Source organism: Diplotaxodon limnothrissa, linkage group LG13, assembly GCF_057381915.1.
Source record: "Diplotaxodon limnothrissa isolate DT_005_m linkage group LG13, D_limnothrissa_male_GT1.1, whole genome shotgun sequence".
In the NCBI taxonomy this organism is placed as follows: Eukaryota; Metazoa; Chordata; class Actinopteri; order Cichliformes; family Cichlidae; genus Diplotaxodon; species Diplotaxodon limnothrissa.
Window position 1 is genome coordinate 28,556,111 of NC_140608.1, and position 22,195 is coordinate 28,578,305.

Below are 22,195 nucleotides of genomic sequence, written 5' to 3' on the forward strand. Positions count from 1 at the left end.
CTCACTGTTACATGCATTTTGAATGGGGAACTCGACCGAAACAAAGTATAGGTTTTCATTATGTGAATAACTTGGAAATCTTAGCTCAAACAGCTGCAAAACCTGTTTGCCCAGCACGGAGACCTTGAGTTCTATAAGATAAAGCCATAAACATGTGTATCCGAGTCTTCTATCAAAAGTTACAGCTATTCATATGAAGTTGTACAAAAACGCTTTCTTTCGCCAAGACAGTGCGTTTCTCACTGTTACATGCATTTGAATGGGGAACTCGACCGAAACAAAGTATAGGTTTTCATTATGTGAATAACTTGGAAATCTTAGCTCAAACAGCTGCAAAACCTGTTTGCCCAGCACGGAGACCTTGAGTTCTATAAGATAAAGCCATAAACATGTTTTTTTGAGTCTTCTATCAAAAGTTACAGCTATTTCTATGAAGTTGTACAAAAACGCTTTCTTTCGCCAAGACAGTGCGTTTCTCACTGTTACATGCATTTGAATGGGGAACTCGACCGAAACAAAGTATAAGTTTTCATTATGTGAATAACTTGGAAATCTTAGCTCAAACAGCTGCAAAACCTGTTTTCCCAGCACGGAGACCTTGAGTTCTATAAGATAAAGCCATAAACATGTTTGTTTGAGTCTTCTATCAACAGTTACAGCTATTTCTATGAAGTTGTACAAAAACGCTTTCTTTCGCCAAGACAGTGCGTTTCTCACTGTTACATGCATTTGAATGGGGAACTCGACCGAAACAAAGTATAGGTTTTCATTATGTGAATAACTTGGAAATCTTAGCTCAAACAGCTGCAAAACCTGTTTTCCCAGCACGGAGACCTTGAGTTCTATAAGATAAAGCCATAAACATGTTTGTTTGAGTCTTCTATCAAAAGTTACAGCTATTTCTATGAAGTTGTACAAAAACGCTTTCTTTCGCCAAGACAGTGCGTTTCTCACTGTTACATGCATTTTGAATGGGGAACTCGACCGAAACAAAGTATAGGTTTTCATTATGTGAATAACTTGGAAATCTTAGCTCAAACAGCTGCAAAACCTGTTTTCCCAGCACGGAGACCTTGAGTTCTATAAGATAAAGCCATAAACATGTTTGTTTGAGTCTTCTATCAAAAGTTACAGCTATTTATATGAAGTTGTACAAAAACGCTTTCTTTCGCCAAGACAGTGCGTTTCTCACTGTTACATGCATTTGAATGGGGAACTCGACCGAAACAAAGTATAGGTTTTCATTATGTGAATAACTTGGAAATCTTAGCTCAAACAGCTGCAAAACATGTTTGCCCAGCACGGAGACCTTGAGTTCTATAAGATAAAGCCATAAACATGTGTATCCGAGTCTTCTATCAAAAGTTACAGCTATTTCTATGAAGTTGTACAAAAACGCTTTCTTTCGCCAAGACAGTGCGTTTCTCACTGTTACATGCATTTTGAATGGGGAACTCGACCGAAACAAAGTATAGGTTTTCATTATGTGAATAACTTGGAAATCTTAGCTCAAACAGCTGCAAAACCTGTTTGCCCAGCACGGAGACCTTGAGTTCTATAAGATAAAGCCATAAACATGTGTATCCGAGTCTTCTATCAAAAGTTACAGCTATTTCTATGAAGTTGTACAAAAACGCTTTCTTTCGCCAAGACAGTGCGTTTCTCACTGTTACATGCATTTGAATGGGGAACTCGACCGAAACAAAGTATAAGTTTTCATTATGTGAATAACTTGGAAATCTTAGCTCAAACAGCTGCAAAACCTGTTTTCCCAGCACGGGAACCTTGAGTTCTATAAGATAAAGCCATAAACATGTGTATCCGAGTCTTCTATCAAAAGTTACAGCTATTCATATGAAGTTGTACAAAAACGCTTTCTTTCGCCAAGACAGTGCGTTTCTCACTGTTACATGCATTTGAATGGGGAACTCGACCGAAACAAAGTATAAGTTTTCATTATGTGAATAACTTGGAAATCTTAGCTCAAACAGCTGCAAAACCTGTTTTCCCAGCACGGAGACCTTGAGTTCTATAAGATAAAGCCATAAACATGTTTGTTTGAGTCTTCTATCAAAAGTTACAGCTATTTATATGAAGTTGTACAAAAACGCTTTCTTTCGCCAAGACAGTGCGTTTCTCACTGTTACATGCATTTTGAATGGGGAACTCGACCGAAACAAAGTATAGGTTTTCATTATGTGAATAACTTGGAAATCTTAGCTCAAACAGCTGCAAAACCTGTTTGCCCAGCACGGAGACCTTGAGTTCTATAAGATAAAGCCATAAACATGTGTATCCGAGTCTTCTATCAAAAGTTACAGCTATTTCTATGAAGTTGTACAAAAACGCTTTCTTTCGCCAAGACAGTGCGTTTCTCACTGTTACATGCATTTGAATGGGGAACTCGACCGAAACAAAGTATAAGTTTTCATTATGTGAATAACTTGGAAATCTTAGCTCAAACAGCTGCAAAACCTGTTTTCCCAGCACGGAGACCTTGAGTTCTATAATATAAGGCCATAAACATGTTTGTCTGAGTCTTCTATCAAAAGTTACAGCTATTTCTATGAAGTTGTACAAAAACGCTTTCTTTCGCCAAGACAGTGCGTTTCTCACTGTTACATGCATTTGAATGGGGAACTCGACCGAAACAGTTCGGTGTTTGATAGAAGACTCAAACATGTTTGTTTGAGTCTTCTATCAAAAGTTACAGCTATTTCTATGAAGTTGTACAAAAACGCTTTCTTTCGCCAAGACAGTGCGTTTCTCACTGTTACATGCATTTGAATGGGGAACTCGACCGAAACAAAGTATAGGTTTTCATTATGTGAATAACTTGGAAATCTTAGCTCAAACAGCTGCAAAACCTGTTTTCCCAGCACGGAGACCTTGAGTTCTATAAGATAAAGCCATAAACATGTTTGTTTGAGTCTTCTATCAAAAGTTACAGCTATTTCTATGAAGTTGTACAAAAACGCTTTCTTTCGCCAAGACAGTGCGTTTCTCACTGTTACATGCATTTGAATGGGGAACTCGACCGAAACAAAGTATAGGTTTTCATTATGTGAATAACTTGGAAATCTTAGCTCAAACAGCTGCAAAACCTGTTTGCCCAGCACGGAGACCTTGAGTTCTATAAGATAAAGCCATAAACATGTGTATCCGAGTCTTCTATCAAAAGTTACAGCTATTTCTATGAAGTTGTACAAAAACGCTTTCTTTCGCCAAGACAGTGCGTTTCTCACTGTTACATGCATTTGAATGGGGAACTCGACCGAAACAAAGTATAAGTTTTCATTATGTGAATAACTTGGAAATCTTAGCTCAAACAGCTGCAAAACCTGTTTGCCCAGCACGGAGACCTTGAGTTCTATAAGATAAAGCCATAAACATGTGTATCCGAGTCTTCTATCAAAAGTTACAGCTATTTCTATGAAGTTGTACAAAAACGCTTTCTTTCGCCAAGACAGTGCGTTTCTCACTGTTACATGCATTTTGAATGGGGAACTCGACCGAAACAAAGTATAGGTTTTCATTATGTGAATAACTTGGAAATCTTAGCTCAAACAGCTGCAAAACCTGTTTGCCCAGCACGGAGACCTTGAGTTCTATAAGATAAAGCCATAAACATGTGTATCCGAGTCTTCTATCAAAAGTTACAGCTATTCATATGAAGTTGTACAAAAACGCTTTCTTTCGCCAAGACAGTGCGTTTCTCACTGTTACATGCATTTGAATGGGGAACTCGACCGAAACAAAGTATAAGTTTTCATTATGTGAATAACTTGGAAATCTTAGCTCAAACAGCTGCAAAACCTGTTTTCCCAGCACGGGAACCTTGAGTTCTATAAGATAAAGCCATAAACATGTGTATCCGAGTCTTCTATCAAAAGTTACAGCTATTCATATGAAGTTGTACAAAAACGCTTTCTTTCGCCAAGACAGTGCGTTTCTCACTGTTACATGCATTTGAATGGGGAACTCGACCGAAACAAAGTATAAGTTTTCATTATGTGAATAACTTGGAAATCTTAGCTCAAACAGCTGCAAAACCTGTTTTCCCAGCACGGAGACCTTGAGTTCTATAATATAAGGCCATAAACATGTGTATCCGAGTCTTCTATCAAAAGTTACAGCTATTTCTATGAAGTTGTACAAAAACGCTTTCTTTCGCCAAGACAGTGCGTTTCTCACTGTTACATGCATTTTGAATGGGGAACTCGACCGAAACAAAGTATAGGTTTTCATTATGTGAATAACTTGGAAATCTTAGCTCAAACAGCTGCAAAACCTGTTTGCCCAGCACGGAGACCTTGAGTTCTATAAGATAAAGCCATAAACATGTGTATCCGAGTCTTCTATCAAAAGTTACAGCTATTCATATGAAGTTGTACAAAAACGCTTTCTTTCGCCAAGACAGTGCGTTTCTCACTGTTACATGCATTTGAATGGGGAACTCGACCGAAACAAAGTATAGGTTTTCATTATGTGAATAACTTGGAAATCTTAGCTCAAACAGCTGCAAAACCTGTTTGCCCAGCACGGAGACCTTGAGTTCTATAAGATAAAGCCATAAACATGTTTTTTTGAGTCTTCTATCAAAAGTTACAGCTATTTCTATGAAGTTGTACAAAAACGCTTTCTTTCGCCAAGACAGTGCGTTTCTCACTGTTACATGCATTTGAATGGGGAACTCGACCGAAACAAAGTATAAGTTTTCATTATGTGAATAACTTGGAAATCTTAGCTCAAACAGCTGCAAAACCTGTTTTCCCAGCACGGAGACCTTGAGTTCTATAAGATAAAGCCATAAACATGTTTGTTTGAGTCTTCTATCAACAGTTACAGCTATTTCTATGAAGTTGTACAAAAACGCTTTCTTTCGCCAAGACAGTGCGTTTCTCACTGTTACATGCATTTGAATGGGGAACTCGACCGAAACAAAGTATAGGTTTTCATTATGTGAATAACTTGGAAATCTTAGCTCAAACAGCTGCAAAACCTGTTTTCCCAGCACGGAGACCTTGAGTTCTATAAGATAAAGCCATAAACATGTTTGTTTGAGTCTTCTATCAAAAGTTACAGCTATTTCTATGAAGTTGTACAAAAACGCTTTCTTTCGCCAAGACAGTGCGTTTCTCACTGTTACATGCATTTTGAATGGGGAACTCGACCGAAACAAAGTATAGGTTTTCATTATGTGAATAACTTGGAAATCTTAGCTCAAACAGCTGCAAAACCTGTTTTCCCAGCACGGAGACCTTGAGTTCTATAAGATAAAGCCATAAACATGTTTGTTTGAGTCTTCTATCAAAAGTTACAGCTATTTATATGAAGTTGTACAAAAACGCTTTCTTTCGCCAAGACAGTGCGTTTCTCACTGTTACATGCATTTGAATGGGGAACTCGACCGAAACAAAGTATAGGTTTTCATTATGTGAATAACTTGGAAATCTTAGCTCAAACAGCTGCAAAACATGTTTGCCCAGCACGGAGACCTTGAGTTCTATAAGATAAAGCCATAAACATGTGTATCCGAGTCTTCTATCAAAAGTTACAGCTATTTCTATGAAGTTGTACAAAAACGCTTTCTTTCGCCAAGACAGTGCGTTTCTCACTGTTACATGCATTTTGAATGGGGAACTCGACCGAAACAAAGTATAGGTTTTCATTATGTGAATAACTTGGAAATCTTAGCTCAAACAGCTGCAAAACCTGTTTGCCCAGCACGGAGACCTTGAGTTCTATAAGATAAAGCCATAAACATGTGTATCCGAGTCTTCTATCAAAAGTTACAGCTATTTCTATGAAGTTGTACAAAAACGCTTTCTTTCGCCAAGACAGTGCGTTTCTCACTGTTACATGCATTTGAATGGGGAACTCGACCGAAACAAAGTATAAGTTTTCATTATGTGAATAACTTGGAAATCTTAGCTCAAACAGCTGCAAAACCTGTTTTCCCAGCACGGGAACCTTGAGTTCTATAAGATAAAGCCATAAACATGTGTATCCGAGTCTTCTATCAAAAGTTACAGCTATTCATATGAAGTTGTACAAAAACGCTTTCTTTCGCCAAGACAGTGCGTTTCTCACTGTTACATGCATTTGAATGGGGAACTCGACCGAAACAAAGTATAAGTTTTCATTATGTGAATAACTTGGAAATCTTAGCTCAAACAGCTGCAAAACCTGTTTTCCCAGCACGGAGACCTTGAGTTCTATAAGATAAAGCCATAAACATGTTTGTTTGAGTCTTCTATCAAAAGTTACAGCTATTTATATGAAGTTGTACAAAAACGCTTTCTTTCGCCAAGACAGTGCGTTTCTCACTGTTACATGCATTTTGAATGGGGAACTCGACCGAAACAAAGTATAGGTTTTCATTATGTGAATAACTTGGAAATCTTAGCTCAAACAGCTGCAAAACCTGTTTGCCCAGCACGGAGACCTTGAGTTCTATAAGATAAAGCCATAAACATGTGTATCCGAGTCTTCTATCAAAAGTTACAGCTATTTCTATGAAGTTGTACAAAAACGCTTTCTTTCGCCAAGACAGTGCGTTTCTCACTGTTACATGCATTTGAATGGGGAACTCGACCGAAACAAAGTATAAGTTTTCATTATGTGAATAACTTGGAAATCTTAGCTCAAACAGCTGCAAAACCTGTTTTCCCAGCACGGGAACCTTGAGTTCTATAAGATAAAGCCATAAACGTGTATCCGAGTCTTCTATCAAAAGTTACAGCTATTCATATGAAGTTGTACAAAAACGCTTTCTTTCGCCAAGACAGTGCGTTTCTCACTGTTACATGCATTTGAATGGGGAACTCGACCGAAACAAAGTATAAGTTTTCATTATGTGAATAACTTGGAAATCTTAGCTCAAACAGCTGCAAAACCTGTTTTCCCAGCACGGAGACCTTGAGTTCTATAATATAAGGCCATAAACATGTTTGTCTGAGTCTTCTATCAAAAGTTACAGCTATTTCTATGAAGTTGTACAAAAACGCTTTCTTTCGCCAAGACAGTGCGTTTCTCACTGTTACATGCATTTGAATGGGGAACTCGACCGAAACAGTTCGGTGTTTGATAGAAGACTCAAACATGTTTGTTTGAGTCTTCTATCAAAAGTTACAGCTATTTCTATGAAGTTGTACAAAAACGCTTTCTTTCGCCAAGACAGTGCGTTTCTCACTGTTACATGCATTTGAATGGGGAACTCGACCGAAACAAAGTATAGGTTTTCATTATGTGAATAACTTGGAAATCTTAGCTCAAACAGCTGCAAAACCTGTTTTCCCAGCACGGAGACCTTGAGTTCTATAAGATAAAGCCATAAACATGTTTGTTTGAGTCTTCTATCAAAAGTTACAGCTATTTCTATGAAGTTGTACAAAAACGCTTTCTTTCGCCAAGACAGTGCGTTTCTCACTGTTACATGCATTTGAATGGGGAACTCGACCGAAACAAAGTATAGGTTTTCATTATGTGAATAACTTGGAAATCTTAGCTCAAACAGCTGCAAAACCTGTTTGCCCAGCACGGAGACCTTGAGTTCTATAAGATAAAGCCATAAACATGTGTATCCGAGTCTTCTATCAAAAGTTACAGCTATTTCTATGAAGTTGTACAAAAACGCTTTCTTTCGCCAAGACAGTGCGTTTCTCACTGTTACATGCATTTGAATGGGGAACTCGACCGAAACAAAGTATAAGTTTTCATTATGTGAATAACTTGGAAATCTTAGCTCAAACAGCTGCAAAACCTGTTTTCCCAGCACGGGAACCTTGAGTTCTATAAGATAAAGCCATAAACATGTGTATCCGAGTCTTCTATCAAAAGTTACAGCTATTCATATGAAGTTGTACAAAAACGCTTTCTTTCGCCAAGACAGTGCGTTTCTCACTGTTACATGCATTTGAATGGGGAACTCGACCGAAACAAAGTATAAGTTTTCATTATGTGAATAACTTGGAAATCTTAGCTCAAACAGCTGCAAAACCTGTTTTCCCAGCACGGAGACCTTGAGTTCTATAAGATAAAGCCATAAACATGTTTGTTTGAGTCTTCTATCAAAAGTTACAGCTATTTATATGAAGTTGTACAAAAACGCTTTCTTTCGCCAAGACAGTGCGTTTCTCACTGTTACATGCATTTTGAATGGGGAACTCGACCGAAACAAAGTATAGGTTTTCATTATGTGAATAACTTGGAAATCTTAGCTCAAACAGCTGCAAAACCTGTTTTCCCAGCACGGAGACCTTGAGTTCTATAAGATAAAGCCATAAACATGTTTGTTTGAGTCTTCTATCAAAAGTTACAGCTATTTCTATGAAGTTGTACAAAAACGCTTTCTTTCGCCAAGACAGTGCGTTTCTCACTGTTACATGCATTTGAATGGGGAACTCGACCGAAACAAAGTATAGGTTTTCATTATGTGAATAACTTGGAAATCTTAGCTCAAACAGCTGCAAAACCTGTTTGCCCAGCACGGAGACCTTGAGTTCTATAAGATAAAGCCATAAACATGTGTATCCGAGTCTTCTATCAAAAGTTACAGCTATTTCTATGAAGTTGTACAAAAACGCTTTCTTTCGCCAAGACAGTGCGTTTCTCACTGTTACATGCATTTGAATGGGGAACTCGACCGAAACAAAGTATAAGTTTTCATTATGTGAATAACTTGGAAATCTTAGCTCAAACAGCTGCAAAACCTGTTTTCCCAGCACGGGAACCTTGAGTTCTATAAGATAAAGCCATAAACATGTGTATCCGAGTCTTCTATCAAAAGTTACAGCTATTCATATGAAGTTGTACAAAAACGCTTTCTTTCGCCAAGACAGTGCGTTTCTCACTGTTACATGCATTTGAATGGGGAACTCGACCGAAACAAAGTATAAGTTTTCATTATGTGAATAACTTGGAAATCTTAGCTCAAACAGCTGCAAAACCTGTTTTCCCAGCACGGAGACCTTGAGTTCTATAATATAAGGCCATAAACATGTGTATCCGAGTCTTCTATCAAAAGTTACAGCTATTTCTATGAAGTTGTACAAAAACGCTTTCTTTCGCCAAGACAGTGCGTTTCTCACTGTTACATGCATTTTGAATGGGGAACTCGACCGAAACAAAGTATAGGTTTTCATTATGTGAATAACTTGGAAATCTTAGCTCAAACAGCTGCAAAACCTGTTTGCCCAGCACGGAGACCTTGAGTTCTATAAGATAAAGCCATAAACATGTGTATCCGAGTCTTCTATCAAAAGTTACAGCTATTCATATGAAGTTGTACAAAAACGCTTTCTTTCGCCAAGACAGTGCGTTTCTCACTGTTACATGCATTTGAATGGGGAACTCGACCGAAACAAAGTACAGGTTTTCATTATGTGAATAACTTGGAAATCTTAGCTCAAACAGCTGCAAAACCTGTTTGCCCAGCACGGAGACCTTGAGTTCTATAAGATAAAGCCATAAACATGTTTTTTTGAGTCTTCTATCAAAAGTTACAGCTATTTCTATGAAGTTGTACAAAAACGCTTTCTTTCGCCAAGACAGTGCGTTTCTCACTGTTACATGCATTTGAATGGGGAACTCGACCGAAACAAAGTATAAGTTTTCATTATGTGAATAACTTGGAAATCTTAGCTCAAACAGCTGCAAAACCTGTTTTCCCAGCACGGAGACCTTGAGTTCTATAAGATAAAGCCATAAACATGTTTGTTTGAGTCTTCTATCAACAGTTACAGCTATTTCTATGAAGTTGTACAAAAACGCTTTCTTTCGCCAAGACAGTGCGTTTCTCACTGTTACATGCATTTGAATGGGGAACTCGACCGAAACAAAGTATAGGTTTTCATTATGTGAATAACTTGGAAATCTTAGCTCAAACAGCTGCAAAACCTGTTTTCCCAGCACGGAGACCTTGAGTTCTATAAGATAAAGCCATAAACATGTTTGTTTGAGTCTTCTATCAAAAGTTACAGCTATTTCTATGAAGTTGTACAAAAACGCTTTCTTTCGCCAAGACAGTGCGTTTCTCACTGTTACATGCATTTTGAATGGGGAACTCGACCGAAACAAAGTATAGGTTTTCATTATGTGAATAACTTGGAAATCTTAGCTCAAACAGCTGCAAAACCTGTTTTCCCAGCACGGAGACCTTGAGTTCTATAAGATAAAGCCATAAACATGTTTGTTTGAGTCTTCTATCAAAAGTTACAGCTATTTATATGAAGTTGTACAAAAACGCTTTCTTTCGCCAAGACAGTGCGTTTCTCACTGTTACATGCATTTGAATGGGGAACTCGACCGAAACAAAGTATAGGTTTTCATTATGTGAATAACTTGGAAATCTTACCTCAAACAGCTGCAAAACCTGTTTGCCCAGCACGGAGACCTTGAGTTCTATAAGATAAAGCCATAAACATGTGTATCCGAGTCTTCTATCAAAAGTTACAGCTATTTCTATGAAGTTGTACAAAAACGCTTTCTTTCGCCAAGACAGTGCGTTTCTCACTGTTACATGCATTTTGAATGGGGAACTCGACCGAAACAAAGTATAGGTTTTCATTATGTGAATAACTTGGAAATCTTAGCTCAAACAGCTGCAAAACCTGTTTGCCCAGCACGGAGACCTTGAGTTCTATAAGATAAAGCCATAAACATGTGTATCCGAGTCTTCTATCAAAAGTTACAGCTATTTCTATGAAGTTGTACAAAAACGCTTTCTTTCGCCAAGACAGTGCGTTTCTCACTGTTACATGCATTTGAATGGGGAACTCGACCGAAAACAAAGTATAAGTTTTCATTATGTGAATAACTTGGAAATCTTAGCTCAAACAGCTGCAAAACCTGTTTTCCCAGCACGGGAACCTTGAGTTCTATAAGATAAAGCCATAAACATGTGTATCCGAGTCTTCTATCAAAAGTTACAGCTATTCATATGAAGTTGTACAAAAACGCTTTCTTTCGCCAAGACAGTGCGTTTCTCACTGTTACATGCATTTTGAATGGGGAACTCGACCGAAACAAAGTATAGGTTTTCATTATGTGAATAACTTGGAAATCTTAGCTCAAACAGCTGCAAAACCTGTTTTCCCAGCACGGAGACCTTGAGTTCTATAAGATAAAGCCATAAACATGTTTGTTTGAGTCTTCTATCAAAAGTTACAGCTATTTATATGAAGTTGTACAAAAACGCTTTCTTTCGCCAAGACAGTGCGTTTCTCACTGTTACATGCATTTGAATGGGGAACTCGACCGAAACAAAGTATAGGTTTTCATTATGTGAATAACTTGGAAATCTTAGCTCAAACAGCTGCAAAACCTGTTTGCCCAGCACGGAGACCTTGAGTTCTATAAGATAAAGCCATAAACATGTTTGTTTGAGTCTTCTATCAAAAGTTACAGCTATTTCTATGAAGTTGTACAAAAACGCTTTCTTTCGCCAAGACAGTGCGTTTCTCACTGTTACATGCATTTTGAATGGGGAACTCGACCGAAACAAAGTATAGGTTTTCATTATGTGAATAACTTGGAAATCTTAGCTCAAACAGCTGCAAAACCTGTTTTCCCAGCACGGAGACCTTGAGTTCTATAAGATAAAGCCATAAACATGTTTGTTTGAGTCTTCTATCAAAAGTTACAGCTATTTCTATGAAGTTGTACAAAAACGCTTTCTTTCGCCAAGACAGTGCGTTTCTCACTGTTACATGCATTTGAATGGGGAACTCGACCGAAACAAAGTATAGGTTTTCATTATGTGAATAACTTGGAAATCTTAGCTCAAACAGCTGCAAAACCTGTTTGCCCAGCACGGAGACCTTGAGTTCTATAAGATAAAGCCATAAACATGTTTGTTTGAGTCTTTGATCAAAAGTTACAGCTATTTCTATGAAGTTGTACAAAAACGCTTTCTTTCGCCAAGACAGTGCGTTTCTCACTGTTACATGCATTTGAATGGGGAACTCGACCGAAACAAAGTATAGGTTTTCATTATGTGAATAACTTGGAAATCTTAGCTCAAACAGCTGCAAAACCTGTTTGCCCAGCACGGAGACCTTGAGTTCTATAAGATAAAGCCATAAACATGTGTATCCGAGTCTTCTATCAAAAGTTACAGCTATTCATATGAAGTTGTACAAAAACGCTTTCTTTCGCCAAGACAGTGCGTTTCTCACTGTTACATGCATTTGAATGGGGAACTCGACCGAAACAAAGTATAAGTTTTCATTATGTGAATAATTTGGAAATCTTAGCTCAAACAGCTGCAAAACCTGTTTTCCCAGCACGGAGACCTTGAGTTCTATAAGATAAAGCCATAAACATGTTTGTTTGAGTCTTCTATCAAAAGTTACAGCTATTTCTATGAAGTTGTACAAAAACGCTTTCTTTCGCCAAGACAGTGCGTTTCTCACTGTTACATGCATTTTGAATGGGGAACTCGACCGAAACAAAGTATAGGTTTTCATTATGTGAATAACTTGGAAATCTTAGCTCAAACAGCTGCAAAACCTGTTTGCCCAGCACGGAGACCTTGAGTTCTATAAGATAAAGCCATAAACATGTGTATCCGAGTCTTCTATCAAAAGTTACAGCTATTTCTATGAAGTTGTACAAAAACGCTTTCTTTCGCCAAGACAGTGCGTTTCTCACTGTTACATGCATTTGAATGGGGAACTCGACCGAAACAAAGTATAAGTTTTCATTATGTGAATAACTTGGAAATCTTAGCTCAAACAGCTGCAAAACCTGTTTTCCCAGCACGGGAACCTTGAGTTCTATAAGATAAAGCCATAAACATGTGTATCCGAGTCTTCTATCAAAAGTTACAGCTATTTCTATGAAGTTGTACAAAAACGCTTTCTTTCGCCAAGACAGTGCGTTTCTCACTGTTACATGCATTTTGAATGGGGAACTCGACCGAAACAAAGTATAGGTTTTCATTATGTGAATAACTTGGAAATCTTAGCTCAAACAGCTGCAAAACCTGTTTTCCCAGCACGGAGACCTTGAGTTCTATAAGATAAAGCCATAAACATGTTTGTTTGAGTCTTCTATCAAAAGTTACAGCTATTTCTATGAAGTTGTACAAAAACGCTTTCTTTTGCCAAGACAGTGCGTTTCTCACTGTTACATGCATTTGAATGGGGAACTCGACCGAAACAAAGTATAAGTTTTCATTATGTGAATAACTTGGAAATCTTAGCTCAAACAGCTGCAAAACCTGTTTTCCCAGCACGGAGACCTTGAGTTCTATAATATAAGGCCATAAACATGTTTGTCTGAGTCTTCTATCAAAAGTTACAGCTATTTCTATGAAGTTGTACAAAAACGCTTTCTTTCGCCAAGACAGTGCGTTTCTCACTGTTACATGCATTTGAATGGGGAACTCGACCGAAACAGTTCGGTGTTTGATAGAAGACTCAAACATGTTTGTTTGAGTCTTCTATCAAAAGTTACAGCTATTTCTATGAAGTTGTACAAAAACGCTTTCTTTCGCCAAGACAGTGCGTTTCTCACTGTTACATGCATTTGAATGGGGAACTCGACCGAAACAAAGTATAGGTTTTCATTATGTGAATAACTTGGAAATCTTAGCTCAAACAGCTGCAAAACCTGTTTTCCCAGCACGGAGACCTTGAGTTCTATAAGATAAAGCCATAAACATGTTTGTTTGAGTCTTCTATCAAAAGTTACAGCTATTTCTATGAAGTTGTACAAAAACGCTTTCTTTCGCCAAGACAGTGCGTTTCTCACTGTTACATGCATTTGAATGGGGAACTCGACCGAAACAAAGTATAAGTTTTCATTATGTGAATAACTTGGAAATCTTAGCTCAAACAGCTGCAAAACCTGTTTTCCCAGCACGGAGACCTTGAGTTCTATAAGATAAAGCCATAAACATGTTTGTTTGAGTCTTCTATCAAAAGTTACAGCTATTTCTATGAAGTTGTACAAAAACGCTTTCTTTCGCCAAGACAGTGCGTTTCTCACTGTTACATGCATTTGAATGGGGAACTCGACCGAAACAAAGTATAAGTTTTCATTATGTGAATAACTTGGAAATCTTAGCTCAAACAGCTGCAAAACCTGTTTTCCCAGCACGGAGACCTTGAGTTCTATAAGATAAAGCCATAAACATGTTTGTTTGAGTCTTCTATCAAAAGTTACAGCTATTTCTATGAAGTTGTACAAAAACGCTTTCTTTCGCCAAGACAGTGCGTTTCTCACTGTTACATGCATTTGAATGGGGAACTCGACCGAAACAAAGTATAGGTTTTCATTATGTGAATAACTTGGAAATCTTAGCTCAAACAGCTGCAAAACCTGTTTGCCCAGCACGGAGACCTTGAGTTCTATAAGATAAAGCCATAAACATGTTTGTTTGAGTCTTCTATCAAAAGTTACAGCTATTTCTATGAAGTTGTACAAAAACGCTTTCTTTCGCCAAGACAGTGCGTTTCTCACTGTTACATGCATTTGAATGGGGAACTCGACCGAAACAAAGTATAAGTTTTCATTATGTGAATAACTTGGAAATCTTAGCTCAAACAGCTGCAAAACCTGTTTTCCCAGCACGGAGACCTTGAGTTCTATAAGATAAAGCCATAAACATGTTTGTTTGAGTCTTCTATCAAAAGTTACAGCTATTTCTATGAAGTTGTACAAAAACGCTTTCTTTCGCCAAGACAGTGCGTTTCTCACTGTTACATGCATTTGAATGGGGAAATCGACCGAAACAAAGTATAGGTTTTCATTATGTGAATAACTTGGAAATCTTAGCTCAAACAGCTGCAAAACCTGTTTGCCCAGCACGGAGACCTTGAGTTCTATAAGATAAAGCCATAAACATGTGTATCCGAGTCTTCTATCAAAAGTTACAGCTATTCATATGAAGTTGTACAAAAACGCTTTCTTTCGCCAAGACAGTGCGTTTCTCACTGTTACATGCATTTGAATGGGGAAATCGACCGAAACAAAGTATAGGTTTTCATTATGTGAATAACTTGGAAATCTTAGCTCAAACAGCTGCAAAACCTGTTTGCCCAGCACGGAGACCTTGAGTTCTATAAGATAAAGCCATAAACATGTGTATCCGAGTCTTCTATCAAAAGTTACAGCTATTCATATGAAGTTGTACAAAAACGCTTTCTTTCGCCAAGACAGTGCGTTTCTCACTGTTACATGCATTTGAATGGGGAAATCGACCGAAACAAAGTATAGGTTTTCATTATGTGAATAACTTGGAAATCTTAGCTCAAACAGCTGCAAAACCTGTTTTCCCAGCACGGAGACCTTGAGTTCTATAAGATAAAGCCATAAACATGTTTGTTTGAGTCTTCTATCAAAAGTTACAGCTATTTCTATGAAGTTGTACAAAAACGCTTTCTTTCGCCAAGACAGTGCGTTTCTCACTGTTACATGCATTTGAATGGGGAACTCGACCGAAACAAAGTATAAGTTTTCATTATGTGAATAACTTGGAAATCTTAGCTCAAACAGCTGCAAAACCTGTTTTCCCAGCACGGAGACCTTGAGTTCTATAAGATAAAGCCATAAACATGTTTGTTTGAGTCTTCTATCAAAAGTTACAGCTATTTCTATGAAGTTGTACAAAAACGCTTTCTTTCGCCAAGACAGTGCGTTTCTCACTGTTACATGCATTTGAATGGGGAACTCGACCGAAACAAAGTATAGGTTTTCATTATGTGAATAACTTGGAAATCTTAGCTCAAACAGCTGCAAAACCTGTTTGCCCAGCACGGAGACCTTGAGTTCTATAAGATAAAGCCATAAACATGTTTTTTTGAGTCTTCTATCAAAAGTTACAGCTATTTCTATGAAGTTGTACAAAAACGCTTTCTTTCGCCAAGACAGTGCGTTTCTCACTGTTACATGCATTTGAATGGGGAACTCGACCGAAACAAAGTATAGGTTTTCATTATGTGAATAACTTGGAAATCTTAGCTCAAACAGCTGCAAAACCTGTTTTCCCAGCACGGAGACCTTGAGTTCTATAAGATAAAGCCATAAATATGTTTGTTTGAGTCTTCTATCAAAAGTTACAGCTATTTCTATGAAGTTGTACAAAAACGCTTTCTTTCGCCAAGACAGTGCGTTTCTCACTGTTACATGCATTTGAATGGGGAACTCGACCGAAACAAAGTATAGGTTTTCATTATGTGAATAACTTGGAAATCTTAGCTCAAACAGCTGCAAAACCTGTTTGCCCAGCACGGAGACCTTGAGTTCTATAAGATAAAGCCATAAACATGTGTATCCGAGTCTTCTATCAAAAGTTACAGCTATTCATATGAAGTTGTACAAAAACGCTTTCTTTCGCCAAGACAGTGCGTTTCTCACTGTTACATGCATTTGAATGGGGAACTCGACCGAAACAAAGTATAAGTTTTCATTATGTGAATAACTTGGAAATTTTAGCTCAAACAGCTGCAAAACCTGTTTTCCCAGCACGGAGACCTTCAGTTCTATAAGATAAAGCCATAAACATGTTTGTTTGAGTCTTCTATCAAAAGTTACAGCTATTTCTATGAAGTTGTACAAAAACGCTTTCTTTCGCCAAGACAGTGCGTTTCTCACTGTTACATGCATTTGAATGGGGAACTCGACCGAAACAAAGTATAAGTTTTCATTATGTGAATAACTTGGAAATCTTAGCTCAAACAGCTGCAAAACCTGTTTTCCCAGCACGGAGACCTTGAGTTCTATAATATAAGGCCATAAACATGTGTATCCGAGTCTTCTATCAAAAGTTACAGCTATTTCTATGAAGTTGTACAAAAACGCTTTCTTTCGCCAAGACAGTGCGTTTCTCACTGTTACATGCATTTTGAATGGGGAACTCGACCGAAACAAAGTATAGGTTTTCATTATGTGAATAACTTGGAAATCTTAGCTCAAACAGCTGCAAAACCTGTTTGCCCAGCACGGAGACCTTGAGTTCTATAAGATAAAGCCATAAACATGTGTATCCGAGTCTTCTATCAAAAGTTACAGCTATTCATATGAAGTTGTACAAAAACGCTTTCTTTCGCCAAGACAGTGCGTTTCTCACTGTTACATGCATTTGAATGGGGAACTCGACCGAAACAAAGTACAGGTTTTCATTATGTGAATAACTTGGAAATCTTAGCTCAAACAGCTGCAAAACCTGTTTGCCCAGCACGGAGACCTTGAGTTCTATAAGATAAAGCCATAAACATGTTTTTTTGAGTCTTCTATCAAAAGTTACAGCTATTTCTATGAAGTTGTACAAAAACGCTTTCTTTCGCCAAGACAGTGCGTTTCTCACTGTTACATGCATTTGAATGGGGAACTCGACCGAAACAAAGTATAAGTTTTCATTATGTGAATAACTTGGAAATCTTAGCTCAAACAGCTGCAAAACCTGTTTTCCCAGCACGGAGACCTTGAGTTCTATAAGATAAAGCCATAAACATGTTTGTTTGAGTCTTCTATCAACAGTTACAGCTATTTCTATGAAGTTGTACAAAAACGCTTTCTTTCGCCAAGACAGTGCGTTTCTCACTGTTACATGCATTTGAATGGGGAACTCGACCGAAACAAAGTATAGGTTTTCATTATGTGAATAACTTGGAAATCTTAGCTCAAACAGCTGCAAAACCTGTTTTCCCAGCACGGAGACCTTGAGTTCTATAAGATAAAGCCATAAACATGTTTGTTTGAGTCTTCTATCAAAAGTTACAGCTATTTCTATGAAGTTGTACAAAAACGCTTTCTTTCGCCAAGACAGTGCGTTTCTCACTGTTACATGCATTTTGAATGGGGAACTCGACCGAAACAAAGTATAGGTTTTCATTATGTGAATAACTTGGAAATCTTAGCTCAAACAGCTGCAAAACCTGTTTTCCCAGCACGGAGACCTTGAGTTCTATAAGATAAAGCCATAAACATGTTTGTTTGAGTCTTCTATCAAAAGTTACAGCTATTTATATGAAGTTGTACAAAAACGCTTTCTTTCGCCAAGACAGTGCGTTTCTCACTGTTACATGCATTTGAATGGGGAACTCGACCGAAACAAAGTATAGGTTTTCATTATGTGAATAACTTGGAAATCTTACCTCAAACAGCTGCAAAACCTGTTTGCCCAGCACGGAGACCTTGAGTTCTATAAGATAAAGCCATAAACATGTGTATCCGAGTCTTCTATCAAAAGTTACAGCTATTTCTATGAAGTTGTACAAAAACGCTTTCTTTCGCCAAGACAGTGCGTTTCTCACTGTTACATGCATTTTGAATGGGGAACTCGACCGAAACAAAGTATAGGTTTTCATTATGTGAATAACTTGGAAATCTTAGCTCAAACAGCTGCAAAACCTGTTTGCCCAGCACGGAGACCTTGAGTTCTATAAGATAAAGCCATAAACATGTGTATCCGAGTCTTCTATCAAAAGTTACAGCTATTTCTATGAAGTTGTACAAAAACGCTTTCTTTCGCCAAGACAGTGCGTTTCTCACTGTTACATGCATTTGAATGGGGAACTCGACCGAAAACAAAGTATAAGTTTTCATTATGTGAATAACTTGGAAATCTTAGCTCAAACAGCTGCAAAACCTGTTTTCCCAGCACGGAGACCTTGAGTTCTATAAGATAAAGCCATAAACATGTTTGTTTGAGTCTTCTATCAAAAGTTACAGCTATTTCTATGAAGTTGTACAAAAACGCTTTCTTTCGCCAAGACAGTGCGTTTCTCACTGTTACATGCATTTGAATGGGGAACTCGACCGAAACAAAGTATAAGTTTTCATTATGTGAATAACTTGGAAATCTTAGCTCAAACAGCTGCAAAACCTGTTTTCCCAGCACGGAGACCTTGAGTTCTATAAGATAAAGCCATAAACATGTTTGTTTGAGTCTTCTATCAAAAGTTACAGCTATTTCTATGAAGTTGTACAAAAACGCTTTCTTTCGCCAAGACAGTGCGTTTCTCACTGTTACATGCATTTGAATGGGGAAATCGACCGAAACAAAGTATAGGTTTTCATTATGTGAATAACTTGGAAATCTTAGCTCAAACAGCTGCAAAACCTGTTTGCCCAGCACGGAGACCTTGAGTTCTATAAGATAAAGCCATAAACATGTGTATCCGAGTCTTCTATCAAAAGTTACAGCTATTCATATGAAGTTGTACAAAAACGCTTTCTTTCGCCAAGACAGTGCGTTTCTCACTGTTACATGCATTTGAATGGGGAAATCGACCGAAACAAAGTATAGGTTTTCATTATGTGAATAACTTGGAAATCTTAGCTCAAACAGCTGCAAAACCTGTTTGCCCAGCACGGAGACCTTGAGTTCTATAAGATAAAGCCATAAACATGTGTATCCGAGTCTTCTATCAAAAGTTACAGCTATTCATATGAAGTTGTACAAAAACGCTTTCTTTCGCCAAGACAGTGCGTTTCTCACTGTTACATGCATTTGAATGGGGAAATCGACCGAAACAAAGTATAGGTTTTCATTATGTGAATAACTTGGAAATCTTAGCTCAAACAGCTGCAAAACCTGTTTTCCCAGCACGGAGACCTTGAGTTCTATAAGATAAAGCCATAAACATGTTTGTTTGAGTCTTCTATCAAAAGTTACAGCTATTTCTATGAAGTTGTACAAAAACGCTTTCTTTCGCCAAGACAGTGCGTTTCTCACTGTTACATGCATTTGAATGGGGAACTCGACCGAAACAAAGTATAAGTTTTCATTATGTGAATAACTTGGAAATCTTAGCTCAAACAGCTGCAAAACCTGTTTTCCCAGCACGGAGACCTTGAGTTCTATAAGATAAAGCCATAAACATGTTTGTTTGAGTCTTCTATCAAAAGTTACAGCTATTTCTATGAAGTTGTACAAAAACGCTTTCTTTCGCCAAGACAGTGCGTTTCTCACTGTTACATGCATTTGAATGGGGAACTCGACCGAAACAAAGTATAGGTTTTCATTATGTGAATAACTTGGAAATCTTAGCTCAAACAGCTGCAAAACCTGTTTGCCCAGCACGGAGACCTTGAGTTCTATAAGATAAAGCCATAAACATGTGTATCCGAGTCTTCTATCAAAAGTTACAGCTATTTCTATGAAGTTGTACAAAAACGCTTTCTTTCGCCAAGACAGTGCGTTTCTCACTGTTACATGCATTTGAATGGGGAACTCGACCGAAACAAAGTATAGGTTTTCATTATGTGAATAACTTGGAAATCTTAGCTCAAACAGCTGCAAAACCTGTTTTCCCAGCACGGAGACCTTGAGTTCTATAAGATAAAGCCATAAATATGTTTGTTTGAGTCTTCTATCAAAAGTTACAGCTATTTCTATGAAGTTGTACAAAAACGCTTTCTTTCGCCAAGACAGTGCGTTTCTCACTGTTACATGCATTTGAATGGGGAACTCGACCGAAACAAAGTATAGGTTTTCATTATGTGAATAACTTGGAAATCTTAGCTCAAACAGCTGCAAAACCTGTTTGCCCAGCACGGAGACCTTGAGTTCTATAAGATAAAGCCATAAACATGTGTATCCGAGTCTTCTATCAAAAGTTACAGCTATTCATATGAAGTTGTACAAAAACGCTTTCTTTCGCCAAGACAGTGCGTTTCTCACTGTTACATGCATTTGAATGGGGAACTCGACCGAAACAAAGTATAAGTTTTCATTATGTGAATAACTTGGAAATTTTAGCTCAAACAGCTGCAAAACCTGTTTTCCCAGCACGGAGACCTTCAGTTCTATAAGATAAAGCCATAAACATGTTTGTTTGAGTCTTCTATCAAAAGTTACAGCTATTTCTATGAAGTTGTACAAAAACGCTTTCTTTCGCCAAGACAGTGCGTTTCTCACTGTTACATGCATTTGAATGGGGAACTCGACCGAAACAAAGTATAAGTTTTCATTATGTGAATAACTTGGAAATCTTAGCTCAAACAGCTGCAAAACCTGTTTTCCCAGCACGGAGACCTTGAGTTCTATAATATAAGGCCATAAACATGTGTATCCGAGTCTTCTATCAAAAGTTACAGCTATTTCTATGAAGTTGTACAAAAACGCTTTCTTTCGCCAAGACAGTGCGTTTCTCACTGTTACATGCATTTTGAATGGGGAACTCGACCGAAACAAAGTATAGGTTTTCATTATGTGAATAACTTGGAAATCTTAGCTCAAACAGCTGCAAAACCTGTTTGCCCAGCACGGAGACCTTGAGTTCTATAAGATAAAGCCATAAACATGTGTATCCGAGTCTTCTATCAAAAGTTACAGCTATTCATATGAAGTTGTACAAAAACGCTTTCTTTCGCCAAGACAGTGCGTTTCTCACTGTTACATGCATTTGAATGGGGAACTCGACCGAAACAAAGTACAGGTTTTCATTATGTGAATAACTTGGAAATCTTAGCTCAAACAGCTGCAAAACCTGTTTGCCCAGCACGGAGACCTTGAGTTCTATAAGATAAAGCCATAAACATGTTTTTTTGAGTCTTCTATCAAAAGTTACAGCTATTTCTATGAAGTTGTACAAAAACGCTTTCTTTCGCCAAGACAGTGCGTTTCTCACTGTTACATGCATTTGAATGGGGAACTCGACCGAAACAAAGTATAAGTTTTCATTATGTGAATAACTTGGAAATCTTAGCTCAAACAGCTGCAAAACCTGTTTTCCCAGCACGGAGACCTTGAGTTCTATAAGATAAAGCCATAAACATGTTTGTTTGAGTCTTCTATCAACAGTTACAGCTATTTCTATGAAGTTGTACAAAAACGCTTTCTTTCGCCAAGACAGTGCGTTTCTCACTGTTACATGCATTTGAATGGGGAACTCGACCGAAACAAAGTATAGGTTTTCATTATGTGAATAACTTGGAAATCTTAGCTCAAACAGCTGCAAAACCTGTTTTCCCAGCACGGAGACCTTGAGTTCTATAAGATAAAGCCATAAACATGTTTGTTTGAGTCTTCTATCAAAAGTTACAGCTATTTCTATGAAGTTGTACAAAAACGCTTTCTTTCGCCAAGACAGTGCGTTTCTCACTGTTACATGCATTTTGAATGGGGAACTCGACCGAAACAAAGTATAGGTTTTCATTATGTGAATAACTTGGAAATCTTAGCTCAAACAGCTGCAAAACCTGTTTTCCCAGCACGGAGACCTTGAGTTCTATAAGATAA